General features: G+C 36.8%; 1 long non-coding RNA gene across 1 annotated transcript; it reads left to right on the top strand.

Annotated features, from left to right (window-relative positions):
- The first annotated feature begins 16,467 nt into the window (after positions 1-16,467).
- On the top strand, positions 16,468-17,827 carry LOC121379013. Its single transcript, XR_005958795.1, has 3 exons — positions 16,468-16,564; positions 17,145-17,242; positions 17,584-17,827. It is a non-coding gene; the product is annotated as an uncharacterized LOC121379013 (long non-coding RNA).
- Positions 17,828-21,077: the final 3,250 nt, after the last annotated feature.

The following is a 21,077-nucleotide window of genomic DNA, read 5'->3' as shown; positions in this document are numbered from 1 at the left end:
AATGATATCATCTGTGACACAAAGCACTCCTGGAAGACCCTCTAAAGCCTGATGTAAATGTTTCTGAAATATTTCTGGTGATGCACTCTGACCAAATGGTAGCCTACACCATCGGAACCGACCAAATGGTGTATTGAAGGTAGTCAACAAACTGGATTCTTCATCAAGCACCAAGTGCCAAAAGCCAGCACGCAAGTCAACAGTAGTAAACATTTTCGCCTTTGACAGTTCTGGCAACATTCCATCAATAGTTGGCATTTCATAGTGCTCACACTTCAAAGCTTCATTAAGAGGACGAGGATCAATACATATACGTATTCCTCCATTTTTCTTGGAAGTAACTACCAAAGTGCTTACACAATCCGTAGGCTCTTCAACCTGTACAATAACACCAAGTAGCTGCAATCGATCAAATTCATTTTTAAGATCATCTTTTACTGAAACTGGTACTCTGTTGTGATGAGACACAACCGGTTCGAAACTCGGGTCAACTTTCAAATGGACTTTCCCTGGCAGTGTCCCTAATTGACCCTCGAAAACATCTTTAAAGTTTTCAACAATTGGGTCATTCTGTGTCAAATCACCCAATGGGTTAAACCCGACCATCTCAAATTTTTATGAAACTTGGTATAGTTGTTGATTGGGATCCCACAGGCCAATTGAACCACTGGTGTGGGAGATACGGCCCCCCAAATTTTGAGATTTTCGGCCAAAATGGGCGTGGCTGCCAACCTTTGAACCCTCATATCTCAGGAACTACTGGGCCAATCTTCATAAAATTGGTATTGTTGGAAAGGCAATTTGACAAGGATTCCAAATCTGCCATTATTGTTCAGAATGTTGTGGTACACTGACCGTTTGACCTTTGTTATGACCTTGAAATTGACCTTGTGGATCACGTGACCTTGAGATGACCTTTCTTGAAATTTAATTTCCCACATGTTAACTAAAACATATAAAAGTTTCAGAGGTGTAATCTTTTTTGTTTAGCCACAATATAGATTTTAAAAATGCATACCTGCACGGATGATTGATACAATGCATTACAATGTACATTTTCTACATGTATAGACTTCTCTGAGACCAAAAACTCATCTTTGGAGTCAAAATCCACCTGACATGTCTGAAGGAATGCCTGAAGGATATGAAAAGATGCCAAATGGCATGAGAGATTCTACACAATCAAGCCCAAAGGGTTAACAGAAAGTGTGGCTTCAGGCATGTCAGGTACTCCTTGAAATCCCCTGGGGAAATCCCCATTGAGCACATGGCAATTAGAAGTTTAAGACAAAGAAGTTTCTTGATCTGCATTTCTTTGACAATCTGAAGCTTTCAAGTTGGACACTATGTCAGATGTTGATATGTAAGTATTATGTTTTCTTCATAAAACTTATTGAGTCATTTTATCATGTCATATGGCCTTGCCAATGGTTTTGAACAAGGTTTCAATCAACTAAGGTACAACCCAGTCTGAAACCAGGCTTCATCCAGTGATGTACTACATAATATATTTGTACACCCAGTCTTCGGCACAGAGTGTGAACAAGGTCTACCTTGACATTGATTAACTGATTTATACTTGAAAAGTTTTACCCAAATACCCAAAGCTTGTGGGCCTTTGGCAATGATACATGTACTCTGCTGCCATTTTAGTTTTGTGACCTGCTTAACTTTACTGAAAGGGTTTCAGGGCTAGATTTAATATTTAGGAAAGCATCGACTTTGTCCTGCAAGGTGATTTTGTGGAAACATTTCTCATACGTTGTTCAGGATGAGATTCAGAGTTTCCACTGGGAAAATAAACAGGCTACCTTACATCCTTTTGTGGCATACTGCAGATTGGCTGATGGAACTCTCAAACACCGTAACATTTGTGTAGTGAGTGACACTAGGGAGCACTCAACCTTTTTGTATGCTTTTTTGAGAGTTGTTATTCCATACCTTCAGACTGAGTTTCCTCATGTAAAGATCCATTATTTCACTGACGGCTGTGCTGGACAGTATAAAAATAAGAACAATTTTGTTAACCTGTGTCATCATGAAGAGGACTTTATGTTGGAAGGTGAATGGAACTTTTTTGCGACAAGCCACGGCAAAAGAGCCTGTGATGGAATTGGGGGTACGGTGAAGAGGTTGCTGATAAAGGCCAGTTTGCAGCGTCCCTACACAGACCCAATCCTGACCAGGGTGGCTATCATGGACTTCTGCATCAAGAGTATTCCAGGTATTCACTTTTTCAACATCACACCAGAACACATAGCAAAGCATGAGTTGGAACTACAAGGGAGGTTTCAAGTGGCTAAAATGGTCAAGGGAACACAGCAATTTCACCGGTTAATTCCAATGTCTAAGTCAAAGATGCATGCCTACAAGCTGAGCCTGCAGAGTGACCCACCAGAACTAGTATCTGTCCAGGATTCTGAGGATGATATGACAGAGTTACCAGAGGAGCCTCCCATTGAAGCCAAGAAGCAAAACTATGTTTGTTGTCTGTATGACAATGAGGCATGGGTTGGGCTAGTTGAGGACATTTCAGAAGAGCATGGAGACTTCTTCATTCATTTCATGCACCCTCACAGACCTTCTAAGTTATTTCACTGGCCAAACGAAGAAGACACTTGTTGGATTAGTGAAGGGAACATCTTCTGTGTCATTGATACACCTTCTATTGCATCTTCTCGATGGATGTACTCTCTGAGTAAAAAGGATGATGCTAGAATTACAAGACTATGAGGGGGAAGTGGGTGACCGAATGATTCTGTGACTGCTGAATTGGTGAGAAGGCAATGAAGGAAGTAGTAGTTTGATATCATATGATCATAGCATGTAGGCCCACAATGTATTACTCGGTGTTCAAGAGAGATGGTGATTCCTAGCATCAGGAATTGGTCATTCGGGTTTACTTCAGTATAGCTAATCAGACGTTAATGGCAGAAAAGGTGTTATTTTCATGGACATGCAATTTTTGAATGTGTATTGCTGCTAAACAAAGAATATTACAACTCTGAAACTTTTATATGTTTTAGTTAACATGTGGGAGATTAAATTTCAAGAAAGGTAATTTCAAGGTCACGTGATCCACACGGTCAATTTCAAGGTCATAACAAAGGTCAAACGGTCAGTGTACCCCAACATTCTCTAATCTGAACAGAATAGTGGCAGATTTTGAATCCTTGTCAAATTGCCTTCCCAACAATACCAATTTTATGAAGATTAGCCCAATAGTTCCTGAGATATCAGGGTTCAAAGGTTGGCGGCCACGCCCATTTTGCCCGAAAATCTCAAAATTTGGGGGGCCATATCTCCCACACCACTGGTCCGATTGGCCTACAATTTGGAATTTAGTGCTGTGGGATCCCAATCAACAAGTATACCAAGTTTCATAAAAATCTGAGACGGTCGGGTTTAAAATATCTGGTTTTTTGGGTGATTTGACACGGAATGACCCAATTCTCTCTGATTGTGTAAGACCAGCATCCACCTTTGAAATATGTTTGAAGTTTTCTGTATTTACTGTAATCAGTTGCACCTGCTGACTAGCACGAGCACCAAGTAACGGCATCAATTCCTTATCTACAACCATGAACTCAACATTGTATTTCTTCCTGTTCGAAGGATTTCTCACAATCACTCGACATGTACCTATAGTGGAATGACTTCTGTCTTGTTCCATATCTACAACGTTTTATTACATGGTGTCAACTGACGGTTTGCAACATACTTCTTTGGCAGAATATTAACCGACGCTCCACAATCAACTTGAAACCGTATGGGAATTGAGTCTATCGTCATTTCTGCAAAAATCTCTGCCGATTTAGGAATTGCAACTTTCTCGACAGAATTCACAGTTTCTGGCTTCGTGCGAACAGATTGAATCCAATCAATACCACTGGATTCCGAATCATCATTCGCCATCACCTTATGCACATGCTTTCTTTTTTGTTGGCACATTTTAGCGAAATGGTTCTTTTCACCTCAAGAGTTACATTTTTTTCCCCAAGCTGGACATTTCTCACGATCAAATGGATGCTCTTGTCCACAAAACTTGCATCTACCACGGTGTGATGACTCATGATCAAACTTTGAATTTGAGAAGTTGCGTTTTGTCTTTACTTTGTGTACATCTTCAGTACCATTCATGGCCTTGAATCTTGAGGCAGTAGCTTCAGAGCCTTTACAAATATCAATGCATTTCTCTAAGGTCAGGTTACGTTCCCTCAACAGTCGTTTACGAGTGTTTTGGTCAGAAATACCAATTACCATTCTATCTCGAATTAAAGAATTCTGTAAACAGTCACAGGAGTTATAGGTTTTAGCTAGAGTACGCAGTTCTTTAACATAACCATCTATGTTCTCACCTTCCTTCTGTATTGTTGTTGAACACGTACCTCTCATAGGTTTCATTTATCTCACCTATTGTGAATGCATCATTTTAACTTCTCAAAGATAGTTTGTAAATCATTTTTATTCTCTTCATCTGTGAACTGCATAATACATTATACACCTTTAATGCTTCAGGCCCTACTGCATGTAAAAACATTGCCGTTCTATACTCATCTGTTTGTTTGGCTAATTCTGTAATAATCTCATAATTTTTCCACATTTGTTTCCACATCTTCTAATTCTCCGCAACATTACCAGTCATATTTAACTTGCTTGGAGGGGCTATGTTTGGCAGTTGCACCTTAGAAGTGGCACCAATTTCATCTCTGCTGTCACCCATTTTGAAACTGGCTATAACATGTGTGTGTTCTAAAAATAGATTTCTCTGCAACAATCTGTCTGTAATATGCGATCCACGTAGCGAAAACAGTTATTTAGCAAACTATTACTTCATTTAGTAACTCAACTCTGATTATATTACTAAATTATGTTCATTAAAGTATCTGTTACGAGTTTTTTGTTGACATCGAGTCATTGCTGAACACTGAACAGTTTGGTGCACATCATTCGTAATCAAATCAAAACAAAGTTCACTGCAAATACATCAAGTATTTCAGTCTAACTATCGTCATACATTTTTATTATATGTGCTGAAATCCTTGCAATTATTATTAGAAATAACCCAACTATTAAAGTCATAGATATAGATGGTGAAGAATATTTAATATCGCAATATGCTGACGACACGTTTTATTCTAGATGGATCTACTGTGTCCCTTCACAGCATACTAATGGAATTAGACTATTATGAACAGATTTCAGGCCTAAAAATAAATTATTCAAAATCAAAAGCTAATATATATGGATTGGGAGCAAAAGGTTTTCTAAAGATGTTTACCACCATACAAGATGGAAATTGGACTGGGGCGCAACACAATTCAATTTACTTGGTATTAATTTTTCAGTAGATTTGAAAAATATTACTGCAGTTAATTATGAATCTAAATTAAAAGAAATGCAAAACTCTATGAAACTGTGGTCTATTAGAAAACTAACAGTTTTAGGAAAAATAGTTGTTCTTAAAAGCTTAATAATACCTAAAATAACACATCTTTTAATATCATTACCTTATCCTGGAGAAATTATCTTAAAAAATTTAAATACCAGGAAACATTTTGTTCAGTATCATGTCGCGATTCGCTACACAAGTTTCAGAGATCGCTACACAATTTTAAAACATTAATTCAGTAGTTGCTAATAAATTTTCAGTTGACTAGAAATATCGCTAATTAACATTTTGAAAACGAAATGTCCCATGAATACGTTATTTTTTACATTTATATGGCAGAATAAGCCTGAAAAATTAAAACGTGATTTAATAACTCAAGATTATAAAGCTGGAGGTCTTAAAATGATAAACTTAAACAATTTTATGACTGCCTTAAAATGCTCAGGGCTACGAAGATTATTTATAAGTAATTCACAATGGGTAAACCTATTTAATTCGGTTACTGGTGTAACAACAAAGGAGATATTAAAATACGGAGACTATTATTTAACAAGAAAAATTAAAAATATTGCAAATAGATTTTGGAGAGATACCCTACTTAGCTGGCTAAAAACAGAGAAAGAACTTAATCCTCAAACTGTAGATGATATTGTATGTATTAATATTTGGCTGAATGATAGAATACTCATTGATCGTAAGCCATTTCTATATAAAAATTATTTTGAAAAAGGAATTGTTTTTATAAACGACCTTATTGACGAAAAAGGTGATATTTTAAAATATGATCAGTTCATAAAAAAATACAATATATCCACCAATTTCATTAGCTATGCTTCGTTAACAAATGCAGTAAAAACGTAAATATATAGTGTAGATGATTTGAAAGATAACAAATTTAAAATGGTTAATAACCCAATTCTTCCATTTAAACTTAATCTTTTATTAAAAAGACAAAGAGGATGTAAGGATATGTACAACTTATTAAACTCTAAATCCATAACTCCAAAATCGCAAGCTAAATACACCAATCAAGGTTTTATCTTTTCATCAAGTGAATGGGCAGAATATTATTTACTTCCTTTTCAGAGCACCCAGAATTCAACATTAATATGGTTTCAATATACATGTAGACAGTTCACCGAATTTAAGCTACGAACACTTTCTTATATATTATTCGCTATGTTGAGTCAAACATGTAGCTTTTGTAACAACCATCCAGAAACCATACCACATCTATTTTTCGAATGCAATAAGGTTCACAACTTATGGGTTGTAGTACAAAACTGGACACTGACTCAGACTGGTATTATAATTAATTTCAATAAAGATAATGTTATTTTTGGTATTATTAATAACGAAAAATCTAACTTCCTTAACTGGTTAATTATTAACATAAAATATTATGTTTATGGAACTAAGATACAAAAAAAATATTCAGAAATCAAAGTTGTTAAAAATCTGTTGAAGCAAAAGTTTGAAATAGAAAGATTTATTTTATATAAAAATTGCAAATACGAAATATTTAATAAACAATGGGCTCCATGAGCTAATTTATTTAATGATAACGATTAAATGAAATATCTGATGTTAGCTTAAGGTTGTTCTTGTCTATGGCTTGTTTGGAGATAGCGGAAAACAAGAAAAATAAACATACACCTCACATATAACCTTATCTCGTCTTCTACCTCTTTCTTGTCCTCTCTCTTCTCTTTATAATATCCCAGATTAAACCAATTACATGTATGTATATTTACTACTCTTGTACCCACTTACATTGATGCCTTTTTGCATATATGTATGTGTGAATCTATGTATGTACCAGGGGTGGGGGAAATTAAAATTGCCAATCGGTCCCACCTATGACATAATTAGTAGCCTACCCCCCCCCCCCCCCTTGGTTAAAAAAAAATTAAAACTATTTTATAGACCTACTTGATGAATTTATAGTTTATTATCGTTTTACGGGACTTTACTGCTCGTAAAACATCCGACTGCACGTACACCCAATCCCTCAACGTACATTAAAACACCTACTTATCTGTACATTAAATGATGTTTCTAATAAGGAAGATATTAATTCATTTCATATTATGCTATGGTTCCTTACTATATTGTTTTATTGACGCGTCCTGATAAGTGTCGTTGAACAACCAACTTGACACCTAATTCAATGATACTATTCATAGAAGTTGCCGACGCTGATTGGTTCACCTTGAACTTGAGCTACTGTGTATGACAACCGGTGTAAACCATTTTGCTTGCCATAACATTCAGCGTTCATGTACGGAAGTACTATTTTACAAAGGCCTGTTGGCGACGCGACCCGACAATTCCCTATACAACTGTCGACCTCCATCATCACAAATTAGCCACTTAAATTGCTTCAACCACGCCGACTGAAAACATCGCACTTTAACTTTCTTCTTAGCTGGGGAAGAACTGTGTCCGTAACCTCCGCGTCGTCCGTATCTACCTCGTCTTGTTTTCGTTTTTTACTCTTATTTACTCTTATTTACCCATGTAAGCAATGACATATTGATATCTCAATACAAATCGCAGCGTATTCATATTTGCAAAAATAGTATCACCTTTGATTAAAGATGAACTCTAGGTCTTTGTTTTAATTAAAGCATACGTCCTTCCTTCATTATCACCAATAAATGGTATCATCGCTAATAAGTAAACCTTTAATCTCGTGACCGGTTGTGACCGACTGTTCATTGCGGTTTTTGGTGCTAATCCCATTGATGTAATTATTTTGTTATTACGCGCTTGCTTCATGATCACAGTGATATTAAAGATTACTGGCCGACTTAATTAAACCTATTGTAATTGTGTACCGATCGACACCTGTGCAGGAACAAACTGAGAAGTGACACAAATAGCTCATTCACCGTGTTCAACGTTTCTATTTCCGGTCATTGATAGAAAAACAAAACATGACCGATTGATTTGTATTAAACGTGTGACCGGTTTAAATGTATCACGACTCAAAATAAACACCTGTTAGTGAAGTAGGTAAGTAATGAGTTGCAGAAACATCAATAACAAATTAAAGTTGTTTCCAATAATAAAAATGGACAGACGCTTCGGACCGAAAAAATAATAAAAGTGGGACCGGCAAACACATGTTTTCAAAAAATTATTTCGGTCTCAAAGATTGTGAATCGGTCCGAGACCGGCAAAAAAGGGCTTTTCCCCACCCCTGGTATGTACATATGTGTATGTATTGGAGGACATGTGGGTACGTGTGTACATATTTGTTTGTGTATGGATATATGTGTGGTATATTTATATGTACAGCAGTGATTTGGGGCTCCCATCCCTGACACTGCTATATGTTTGTGATGTGGGACAATAAAAAATATTTAAAAAAAATTTAAAAAGTATTTCAGTTTATATTGGTATGGGAAAAATCTTACCACCCGCTGCCACTATGTTTCAATATACGTTGTTTATCAACAGATCTAAACAACAACATTAGTTTAATGACTACTGCCTCGTGGCTTTATTGTACGCCACCATGTTACAGAGAACCGGATCACCAGGGACCATGCATTGTACATCATGCATCTACTTATTGTAACAACAATCTATTTTGTTTCATGTATCGTAGCTGAAAATTGGGTATTATATACGCCCGCACCCCCCCTAAAAAATGTTTTATGATTATTTTTTATAAACGTTTTATATTAAGGAAGAAATAAAAAATGATTACACACTAAAAGGTAAGTGGTTAAATACAGCAAATAGAAGCAAACATTTCAAGCAATAATACGTATTGTAGCGTTCCTGGTTTTCAGTCTGTCTATCTTTTCATATTTTCCTTGGTTATTATATTCAGTTAAGATTCTGATTATATCTCTTACTAATTACATTAACAGCATGATCTAACTCTACTCACTTATGAATATCAGGAACATTATTTTCTCATTGCTACGAGGGATAATACAATAAGTGTCGTGCAACCGTTTTAAATGTTGTCGGCAGAAGTCTGTGCAAGAGTGTGGCATGACTGAATCAACCAATCAGGTTGGTCAGGTTAGATCATTTTTCGATGCACGTTATTCATCCCCACTTGCGCGCTCGGGTTGTTTTTCTGTGAGGTTAGTTTTTGTGTGCTGTGTTGTTTTTCATTTTATATATATGTAAACATGTTTGCTTCCATTCTTAACTGTCTACCCATTTATACATACATTTAGCCAATGTATATTTTATAAGTTTCGGTTATTAAAATTATAAATTAACTACGTAAAGCGAGTCAGGCAATGACCCGTGTTACGTGTAAGGTGTAATCGTCCCATATATAATTCCGTGTTTTTACCGTGCACGAACTGTCCGCTTAATCGTTTTGGCTGAGTTGGAGAACAGACGACCCGTCTGAATAAATTAAACCTGATTAAATTAGGATCTCGTTGATTTTAATAAGCGGTCTTCGTCATTGTCGATGGTTTGTAACCCCATTCCGAATAAGTGAGTCCTAATTATATGGATTAACGACTGCTTTAATAGGGTGTTTTGGTTAAAAATAGCTTTGAAGGGGGCGGTCCAATATATACGATTTAACGGAGTTCGTGTACACCGGCATGGATGGGTAATCGTGTAAGGTGTAGAACCTAATTATTTGGTGTGTGCTGTCCTGCAGATGTAAATTTAATTCCGCGAATATTCTCTTCGTCGGGATTATCCACGACACATTCATACACGTCCCTAAATATAAATATTTATTTGTATGGATATGTGGGTGTAAATTTATTTATTTAGTGGTAGTCAATTCATATATGGATCTTGGAGGACTACCATACATATTTGTTATTTGTTTGTACTCCCTCGAATAAATGTGTAATCTGTTTGTTTGTTAGTTTGGGTTTTCTGTGCGAGCTAAGTCGGTCTGGTTTATGGTAATTTCGGCCTTCTGGAGAATTATTAATAGACTCTTAGTACCAGCAAAAGTCTACAACCGAAAGGGGTAGCCGAACCCATGGTCCCCAGATTGGGACCCGAAAAGTAAATTTCATTACAAGTGGAGCCGACGTAGGGACCCGAAAGTAAATTTCATTACAAGTGGAGCCGACGTAGGGACCCGAAAGTAAATTTCATTACAGTATGATGTTGTCATGTTGGCCATTTTAATTATCATACAAAATAATACATTCCAAAAGATACTCACCTTTAACAAATATATTCCAAAGTGATGGCTCGCAACAGTTCACTGAATACTTCCTCCTTGTTATATTTACTCCTCCACATGTATTCTGGAAGATGAAGGTCAAAATTCCCACGTGTGCAATCAGTTGTCTTTTCACACATCACCATCTGTTTTCAATTAAGTTCGTATATGCCTTGGTTGTTGGATCTGCCGAATAAACATATAATTAATATAATAAAGTGTAATAAATTAATTTTACATTATTAATTTTTATGTTATTCATGTAATTAATACAGGCACATAGGAATGTTTTTGGTTTTGTTGTTTTTTACACATACTATATACTTACCTACGAAATTCTCCGAATGATTCACCGTTTCATGGATGTAATTTTGTTCCAATTCTCCAATTCGGGAATAAGCCGCCCACTGGTCTGATATAATTTTTGTTTTTGGTTTTATGTATTTTACAATTAAACTTAATAATGTTTCTGCATTTCGTTTTTCCAATGGAATTAAGAAAAAATCTCTTGTTTCACGACAAATTCCCCCAAAGACCCACTGTCGGTCTACTTGCCAACCCCGGTTGTATTTTCTTTTGCCGAATTTTGCTTCGTTTGTTTCAACAGTACAACCTTCCCCGCCTATTATGTTTTTTCCACTTTTTTCAACTGATGCAGCACAAATTTCACGACAATAGTTGTAATAGTCAACAATAGTTTCACATGAAGTTTTTTCTCTCCTTTGATCTCTTCTTCGGGAATGGTTGTTTCTATTTGAGCAATTTCTATCGGATATTGCCTTGAAAAACAGTACAGAATTAACAAACTTCTTCTTATGGACAGGTTTGACGCCTCAAACCACGTACCTTTTCTTAAAGGCACCTGATTTTTACTTTTGTTTTTACAAAAAATTTTATTACACTGAAATCGATAATGTAAGTAATTATGATTTTTCCGTTTCAATGATATTAATTTGTCTAAATCACATTTACAATTGGGGCATCTCACAATTTTGGGTAGAAGTTTTAAATTTTGGCAAAAGTTAATTGCTTCCTCCTCGGTTCTAACTTCACTACATAGTGTAAACAAATTGTAATGCTTCAGTATATAGGGGTATCAACACCATGGTCTATCGTAGCAGTAACAGGTTCTTCGTTGTTGTTTTCTTCAATAGTGTCAAACAGATCAGCACTCTGGTCGAACGAACAAGATGGGGTGGGAACGGTTTCGCTGTAAAACTTCTTTTGCCCGCAGGGTATTTCAAAATCGCTACTTGATGAAAATAAATTGTCACTAGAAGATTCTGGTAATGTTGTAGTACTTTTTAAATACTTATTAGGTGGTATGGCATCATCCTCATCCTCACTGGATATATTTCGCTTCTTTCTATCATTACTCATTTTACAAATGTGGCAATTAAAAGGGCGTGATATGGTTCTTTTATAGCTTACAAAGCATGATTATCTCTACTATCATACACTGGACTTTGTATGTGAGGAATGTGTGTACCAACATATAATGAATACGCTGACAGTCAAGCTTTGGTCACTAATTGCATGTGCATTCACATTCAATACCTGGGTGTTATACAACAATCCGACTGGGATTCAACTAAATCAATTTCATTACTTATGGAAAGTAGGTTTTACGGAAAATTACGAATAGGTATATATATATTGTCGGTATATTTCGGTATTTTCCATAAAACCAGCGGAATGACTAAAACAAATTAACTAATTTCATCAACTTACGTGTTTGGTCGAGTGCGTACAGTCATGGACTACGCTCCTGAAGGTCTGGTGTTCAAGATGTCGTAATGTAAGGTAAGTGTTTATAAAAATACATAGTGTTAATTAGTGTATGTCAATGTATGTGAATGTTTGTGATGGTATATAAATGTATGATATGTGAAAAGAAAACAACTGTTAAGGAAATAATAGTGCATGGATTAATACAACAGAACGCAACAATATTGTAAAATATATTTTATTAAAAAAAAAATTAATTAAAAAAAATATATATATATTATTTCTTTATATCCCCCCAAAAACCATGCCCCATTTTTTTTTTATGGAAGCCCCATCAAAAAAAATCCCTCTTTATTTTAATGATAACCAGGGTGCGGGGGGGGGGGGGGGGGTGCGGGAGGAAATCTTTCTGAAAAATGTAGAATAATATTTCCGTAAATATCATATTCGTGTTTTTGTCGTTAGGTGAATGCTGTTTGGGACGTCGACGGTAGCCATGCAAAAGAAGTCTCTTGTAACATTAGCACACCTCCGAAATTTTGATAATTGATATGTTATTACTAATAATGTTCTACATCAATCCTGAAAAAAAATCAGCTATGTATTTATTTATTTCCAGGTTAAACCCTAATTAATGTTCCTGGACTAATAATGAACATCACAACTTACCACCAACTCCCCACCCCCCTAGAAGGGAATCATGTGACCTTCAGTTTAACACCTGTCCGTGCATTAGCAAATAATAAAAGTTATATTTTATTCATGGACAGACTGTGAGGATTCGGTATTTTAGTAATTATTATTAATGTTGAGAATTACGATTTTCATAATTGTAAACTGCCGCTCACAAAACTGGTATGAGAGCGTTATCACTATCAGCAGCCAACTTACCTACTGTTTTATATACTTTTTTTCGATTTTAGGTGACTGTCGATCCAAATGAATGTTATAATTAGAATCCTTGTATATCCCAAATTATTTTTCCATAGGCGTCAAGCCGCGTCATGTCGCAAAACGAAGTTTCTTGTGACATTTGAGTATTTGTAAATCACGTGCTTACTTTGACGCGCCATTGATAATGAAAGCAATGGCCAACTTGAATTAACTATCCATTGTACATCCGGGTCACTGCTGTCAAACCTTTTGTGGTAATACAACAAACTTTGGAATATCAAAGTTGAAATTATTATTTTTGTGTGATTGTGAATTAGACTAGAGTTTATTTTAAGGTGTTCATTTAGATAATTTATTGAAATATTAGCAAACACTAGTAATAGGGAAGGCCCGTACAAACCGGGGGGAGCGGGGGTCACGTGCCCTCCCCCCCCCCACACTTTGGAGGTTTTTTTTGTTTTGTTTTTACACATTAATGTTTGCCATTGTAACCAAAATCTGATAAAGTTTGTACCCGATTCGTCAGTGCCCCCCCCCCCCCCCCCCCACACATAAGACTAACCCTACGCCTAACCTTAAAATTAAACCATTGATAGGGGGTACGGGTCGAACTCATGCCAAACAGATATTTTTTTAGGTTTTTTTTTTTGGGGGGGGGTTGTTTGTTTTGGGTTTTTTGGTTGGGGGGGGGAGGGGACAAAATATCCAACCGATAATCACCCAATAGGGTAAGGATTAGTATTAGAGTTAGTGTGATGTTCCCATTTATATCAATATAATGGGGGTTAACAGGTAGGTATTATTTTTTTTTTTAATTCTGCTCACTTCGAGGAGGTGGGATGAAACCCTTAAAATATTCGTAAAATGTGTCAAACAGCACATATAATAAATCACCTGCAATTTTGGATGTGTAACATGGAGGGGGTAATTACAGGATAAATATAACAGCAAATGATTTTTTTTGGTTATTTATTATCATAAAGGAACATGCTTGTAATATTGAGGGCATTTTCTAATAAATCATTTTTATTACCATGGTAACAGTTTTTTTGTTTTTGTTTTTTTCAAGTATTTTTGCAATAAAAATTATGCTACTCAAAAATAAATTCCTTTGATGTAAGATTAATGAATTCATAGATTCAACATATTTTTATATAAGACTGCCTTTTCAAGATCACTCAAGATAATAAAAAAGACTAACATAGCAACCTATCTTATATTTAATCTTATTTGTTTTTCAAACACAAATAAAGTACATGAAATGCATACCCCTTATAACATTTTGTAAAACATTATTTATGTTGCCATGGCAACAGATGGAAATAAGAAACACAATTTTAAAGCTTCATACTTCATTGTTCAAGTACAATTTTTTTTTACCACAATATCCCTAAAAAGCCTACTCCTCCTCCAGTTTTCAATTATTTGCTTTCAAACTTGGAACACATGTTCCTTGTGTCATTCCCCACCAACCTATATGGGCTTTTATGACTACTCAAAAGAATTTAAGGGTCAGATGATATTTTCGACATTATTTTCTGAATGTCAATTATATTAGCTAGACCATAATGTCACGCATGGTATTGTTCCATTTTGACGAAAGTGGGTCTAAGCAACCCATAAATGAATTAAAATCCACTGTCATTGACACTGTCGACTAGTTCTAATGGCGAAAACATGCTTACATTTGCACGTAAATTAGGGCGAAAGCGAAAGGTCTGCTAAGTGCCCATAACTTGCTTTTTCACAAAGCGCTTCATTTGCACGCTTTGCACGTGTATTCCATGTTCCCAATGCTGAATTTCCGTATAATTGGAGCTTGCGTTCGTGTATGGTGCACACTCCAAATTCGACAATGGTACGACGTCAACTGACTATCGAAGATCGAGGAAGGGCTATTGCTTGGCTTCAGGATGGCAATACGCAAAGAAATGTTGCTCTGAGACTTGGTGTCAGTCAGAGTGTCGTTGGCCGACTGTGGCAACGGTACCAAGCAACGAATTCTGTTCGAAATCATCCACGTTCGGGAAGACCCCGAAGCACTACAAATAGAGAGGACCACTACATCACCAATATGGCTCTACGTCAACGCACAACCACTGCACGCCGATTACGTGACAATCTGCGGACTGCGACTGGAACTCGAGTGTCTGATCAAACCATACGCAATCGTCTGAGAGCCAATAATCTACGCAGCCGTCGCCAGGCTGTTCGACCACCACTCCTACCACGTCACAGAACGGCCAGACATCACTGGTGCACACTTCATCTGCGGTGGCAACGTGTTCAGTGGGGTCGAGTGATGTTCACTGATGAGTCCAGGTTTAGTCTCCAGTTCAACGACGGTCGGGTTCGTGTCTACAGACGTCCTGGGGAGCGCTTCGCTGACGTTAACGTTAGACAACGTCACCGGTTCGGTGGTGGCAGCGTCATGGTGTGGGGCGGCATCTCTATCCACCACAGGAACCCCGTCTATGTGGTGGATGGCAATCTGAATGGAATCCGCTATCTGAATGAGATTATCCGGCCGTTGGTTCTCCCAGGCCTTCAGCAGATTGGCGGCGGGGCAGTTCTGCAGGATGACAATGCCAGACCCCACACCGCGCCAGGGTGGTAACGGACTTTCTCAGACAACAAGGTATCGCCAGGATGGATTGGCCAGCATATTCGCCTGACTTGGCCCCAATAGAGAACGCCGAGATAACCATGCCTCTCTGGCCAACCTTCATGATCTGGGTCAACTTCTTATGGCAGAGTGGCAGGCCATTCCCCAAGAGTTCTTCAGACGTCTGATCAACAGCATGAGGCAACAATGTGTCGAGTGTATTCGCGCCAGGGGTGGATTCACACACTATTAAACGAATGTTCTAATGTGTAAAATCCATGTTTGACAACCTTCAGCTTTGACAGTTTATTTGTGGTTTTTTGTAAATATGGAACAATAAATTAAATTTTTGGTGTAGTTTACATCATCAATCTAATACACTGAAACTTATTTGGTTATAAATTTTTGACCCTTAAATTCTTTTGAGTAGTATATTAATTTTTTGAATTTTTGCAAATTAAAAATTAGCATAGGCCTACATGTGTATATCTTACGGATATTCAACATAATTAATTGTTGGTGAGAAATATCCAGCACAATTAATGTGTATGATATGAAGAGATTTATGCATTAAATGACATTAAATTCAATAAACGTCTATGTTTAAAACAAAATCTAAATGCTGTAGTTTGCCGTTTGGAATCAATCAAGCCATCTCTGATTGTTTCTTTTCTTCTTCAGACAGGGTTGTCGACAAATACACACATATTATACAAAATGGCACACCGTGGATATTTGAGGAATTGCAGAGAATGGTGTGGAATTTGATAAACAGGTAAACTTTATAGTTTAGCTCCTGCAGTTCATGTTTTCATGAGATTTAACCTTTTTAGGTCCATCAACCCTTTAGCCATAGTGCAATGTCGGTCTGTTGGTCAATTGGTTCGTCTGTTAAGACCTTTGTTTGAGAAACCGCTGAGTGGATTTCTTCCGAGCTTGGTAGATTGGGTGAATAGCCCCAGACTTTTTCTGCTTTTTTAAAGTCTGGTCTGTAACTTTTTTTTGTTTCGTGTATACATTAAATCACTCTAACAGGGTCCTTCTGGGTCTGTTTTGGACCATCATGGGCCCCCCAAAAATGACATTTTGCCGAATTACTCCAAATCTGTTCAGTAACGTTTTCTTTTTTTGGTTTCACGCATACAATGTCCCTGTTACCAACTATCAGTCTTGAAATACTGGAAGGAGGTCCACCAGCCTTCAATTGGACCCCAAAATAGACTTTTCTCACATTAAAGACCAATTTCTCTAAATTTGTTCAGTAAATCATTATTTTCAAGCATTCTTTATGATTAAATTGTTTCCTATGGAGGGATATATATGATACTGTATACTACATTTCTTATTTACAACAGGTTCATGACTGTTGAAATACAACAGCAATTCAACATGCAAGGTCAGAACCGACGCAAATTTGCATTTGGAAAAACAGCTCTTTGCAGGGTTATAGAAGGTATGTAATGATATAACTAATACAAATATTTTACTGAATGTCAACTCCAGGGGTCAATTTGGCTACTAATTTGGAAGCCATGGCGACCTAATTTTGCATTTGGTAACCAGTATTTCACTTATTTTGAGTGTTTTTGGCTCTGCAGGAGCCAAATGTCTCCTTGGAAAATGTTTTAACTTTGAGGCCTGATTACTCATGTATTAAATACCTGAAAATTAATAGGATGGCATAAAGCATTCATAATGGTCATGAACTTGTTTAGTTCTTATTCACTGAGAATGATCAGTATCTTTTTATAGATTGCTTATTACATATTTTAGTGTAAATATTCTCTTTCATAGATGCCGTCTTGCAGAGCCATGATACAACAGTTTCCTTGATATGTGACAAGCTAGCAAACTACCTACGCTATGCGTACTCAAGAAAGAACAAGGCTTGACTCATACAACAGTTTCCTTGATACATGAAAAGATAGCATACTACCTATGCTATGCATACTCTAGAAAGAACAAAACTTGACTCATGATGTGATGTTGAAATTAGTGTACCGTATTTAAAAAAAAAAAATGAATGAAAACAATATTGAAAATTCAAATGCCCGTGGCCTTTAAAGGGACATTCCTGAGTTTGCTGCATTGTAAGATGTTTCCGACTAATAAAATATTTCTACGATTAAACTTACATATTAAATATATTTTCTTGTTTAGAATATTGGTGTCTATACATTCAATGTGTTTCTGGTCGTCTTAATAGTTGTGAGAAGCCCAAACTGGATTTTGTCTTTTGACCACACGTCTACACCCCCCATCCGTTTGCACCTGTTCTCTGCACACACACGTGACCACACGTCAACACCCCCATCCACCTGCACCAGCTCTCTGCATACACGTAACCATACATCTACACCCCCATCTGCCTGCACCTGCTCTCTGCACACACGTGACCACACATATGCGCACACACACCCTCCGTCGGCACCTGCTCTGCACACGCACATGACCACACGTCCACACCCCATCTATTTTCACCTGCTCTCTGCACACACACACGTGACCACATGTCTGCACCTGCTCTCTGTACACACATGTGACCACACATGCAATGTCTGTCCTTAAGTGTCTGCCCTTAAAACCCCCAATAAAATCAGTAATTGACTACCCACTGGCGTAACCAAGATGTTATATTAGGTAGCAGGGCATCCACATTCGGGGTGGATTGGAGGGGTGGTGGGCACCACATAATTTATGAGTCATGTCATGGGGCAACAGGACCATACATAATATATATATATATTGTTATCCCCATCACGTTTTATATATATATATATAAAACGTGATGGGGATAACAAAAAAGTGTGATTGGGGGCCACTGCACCCATGCGCCCTCCCCTGCCTCCCGATCACACCCTATAGTTACGTCAGTGGGACTACCACCAAAGCCGTTTTAGTACACATGCCTATTAGGCCTAGGTCGCCAAATTTTAGGGGGTGAAAACAATCTTGTAAAAAATAAAAACAACGAGTTTTGCACCTTTCCCATAAATAGTAGAATCTGTTCTTTATGCCAGATCCATCAAACCACCAATCCCCTCACTCATGTTTAGCCACCTATCCCTAATTTGTTCTACTAAGTTGAATCTGCTCTTTATGCAAGATCCCCACTCATGTTCATTTGCCTATCTCTAAATGTTTCCACTTAATTAGTAGTAGAATCTATACTTGTTAAATCTATATGATCACCCACACCACCCACCAATATCATTATGGGCACCCGAAGTGGGTGACAAGGGAAGCACTTGCACCCTCCTGGATTTAGATCTGAAATAAAAATTGTTTTACTTATATTCATCAGTTGAAGTATATGCTAGATTTACATCTTTAAAATATTGGCATTTACCAAAATTTGCCTTGATGAATTTTACTTGTAGAAAGCAAGAAATTGCATTTTAGAATATAAAGTTTTGAAAAAAAATTGTGGAAAGGTGCACGAATCTCGAGTCCCCATAGAAATGACATAAATGCGCCACCAAAGATGTCAAACCAGAGTTCAGTTTTATTTCAATACAAAGACCTTCTACAAAATTTCAACCAGTCGGCCCCTCCCCAAATGTTCACTAACTCTCGCCATGCCTGCATATGCCTGACCATGCATATGCTTTAATATTAAGTGCCAACATGTCTTGCCTCCCACTGAAAAAAATCTTCCGACGCCCATGGGATGGCGCAAAAATATTAGTAGCTTAGAGGTCCAAATACTCAAATATGTCTCCAAGTATCAATGCCTCATGCGCTTACAATTCATATGGCAATTTCATACACATATATACTTATGTGAATAAAGAAGAGCAAACAAAAAGTAATATGTGCATTAAAAATAGTTTTTACCCCCCTCCCCCTAAAACCCCCCAAAAAACTAAACAAAACAAACATGCAAACATGCATGCATGCATGCATTTCGTTCAGTATAAGTGGGTCAAGTAAATCTATGGGCCGGTCTAGAATATGCCCTCACCAGTCATTATTATACGTATAATCTGAACTCCTCCAGTTACTACTATACGTATAATACACATTCACCTTGAATTATTTGCACTTTCCACTACAATGTTTGAATACTGAATACATTAAGTATCTCTCAAAACAACTTTGGATTGATATAAAAAAATACTACATAAGTGGCCGTTAGATACCATTTATCTCACAATGAGTTGTTTTAAAATGTATCTAACGAGTGAAGCCAGGTTTTAAGCAAATGTTTACATCTGTTTTGAATAAAAGTTATTTACAGCTGTTGCACTTGTAGCTACATGTAACTTACGCGTCACTGACCCATGATTGTCAGGTTAACTATACTTCACGGTGTAATCGACTTCCATCGTGTAGGTTTCATTGGATGTATGGCAGTGGTGACACCTAGGAGCAGCCAGTCATATGTCTTGAAATTGTTAACACACGTACATGTGTAAAAAAAACCCAGGGATATCAAAAATAACTCATGGTGTTCTCATCGACGGGTGTGTAAGAAAATAAATTAAGTACTATTCAATTAACTTAATCCACATTCATTATTATACATATAAGCTACACTCCATATTCATTTCTCTTCAATATTATAATATGCACTCCACATTCATTATTATACATATAATCTACACTCCATATTCATTGCTATTCATTATTATAATATGCACTCCACATTCATTATTATTCATATAAGCTACACACCACATTCATTGCTCTTCATTATTATAATATGCACTCCACATTCATTATTATACATATAAGCTGTATATATGTACACACCACATTCATTGCTATTCATTATTATAATAAGCACTCCACATTCATTATTATACATATAAGCTTAATTATACAATTAACTTAATCCACATTCATTAATATACCTGTATTGTGCATTACACAATTACATGTATCATTATATGTGCAGGGCCGGATTTAGACATTGGGGGGCCCAGGGCACTTCAGGTTCGGGGGGCCCTCAACATAGAAATTAAATTACATGACAAATAAAAAAATGAACTAATTTTATAATTATTAATTTTTTTTATAAAGGACGTCCTTAGTCTGGGGGGCCTCTCTGCCCCTTTTGCCCCCTCATAAATCCGGCACTATATATAAGCTACACTCCACATTCATTGCTATGAATATAAAACAAAATGTGTTGTCTACATTATGTGTATAATAATGAGTGTATATTATTTGTATACTAATGAATGGGTAGTGCAGGTGGTGTGTATAGTAATGCACAAGTAGTGTAGGTCATATGTATAATACTGAATGGAGAGTGTATATTATACGTATACTAATGAATGGGT

This window comes from Gigantopelta aegis, chromosome 2 (assembly GCF_016097555.1).
Source record: "Gigantopelta aegis isolate Gae_Host chromosome 2, Gae_host_genome, whole genome shotgun sequence".
NCBI lineage: Eukaryota > Metazoa > Mollusca > Gastropoda > Neomphalida > Peltospiridae > Gigantopelta > Gigantopelta aegis.
The sequence above is the reverse complement of the archived record's forward strand: the minus strand, read 5'-3'. Positions and strand labels throughout refer to the sequence as shown.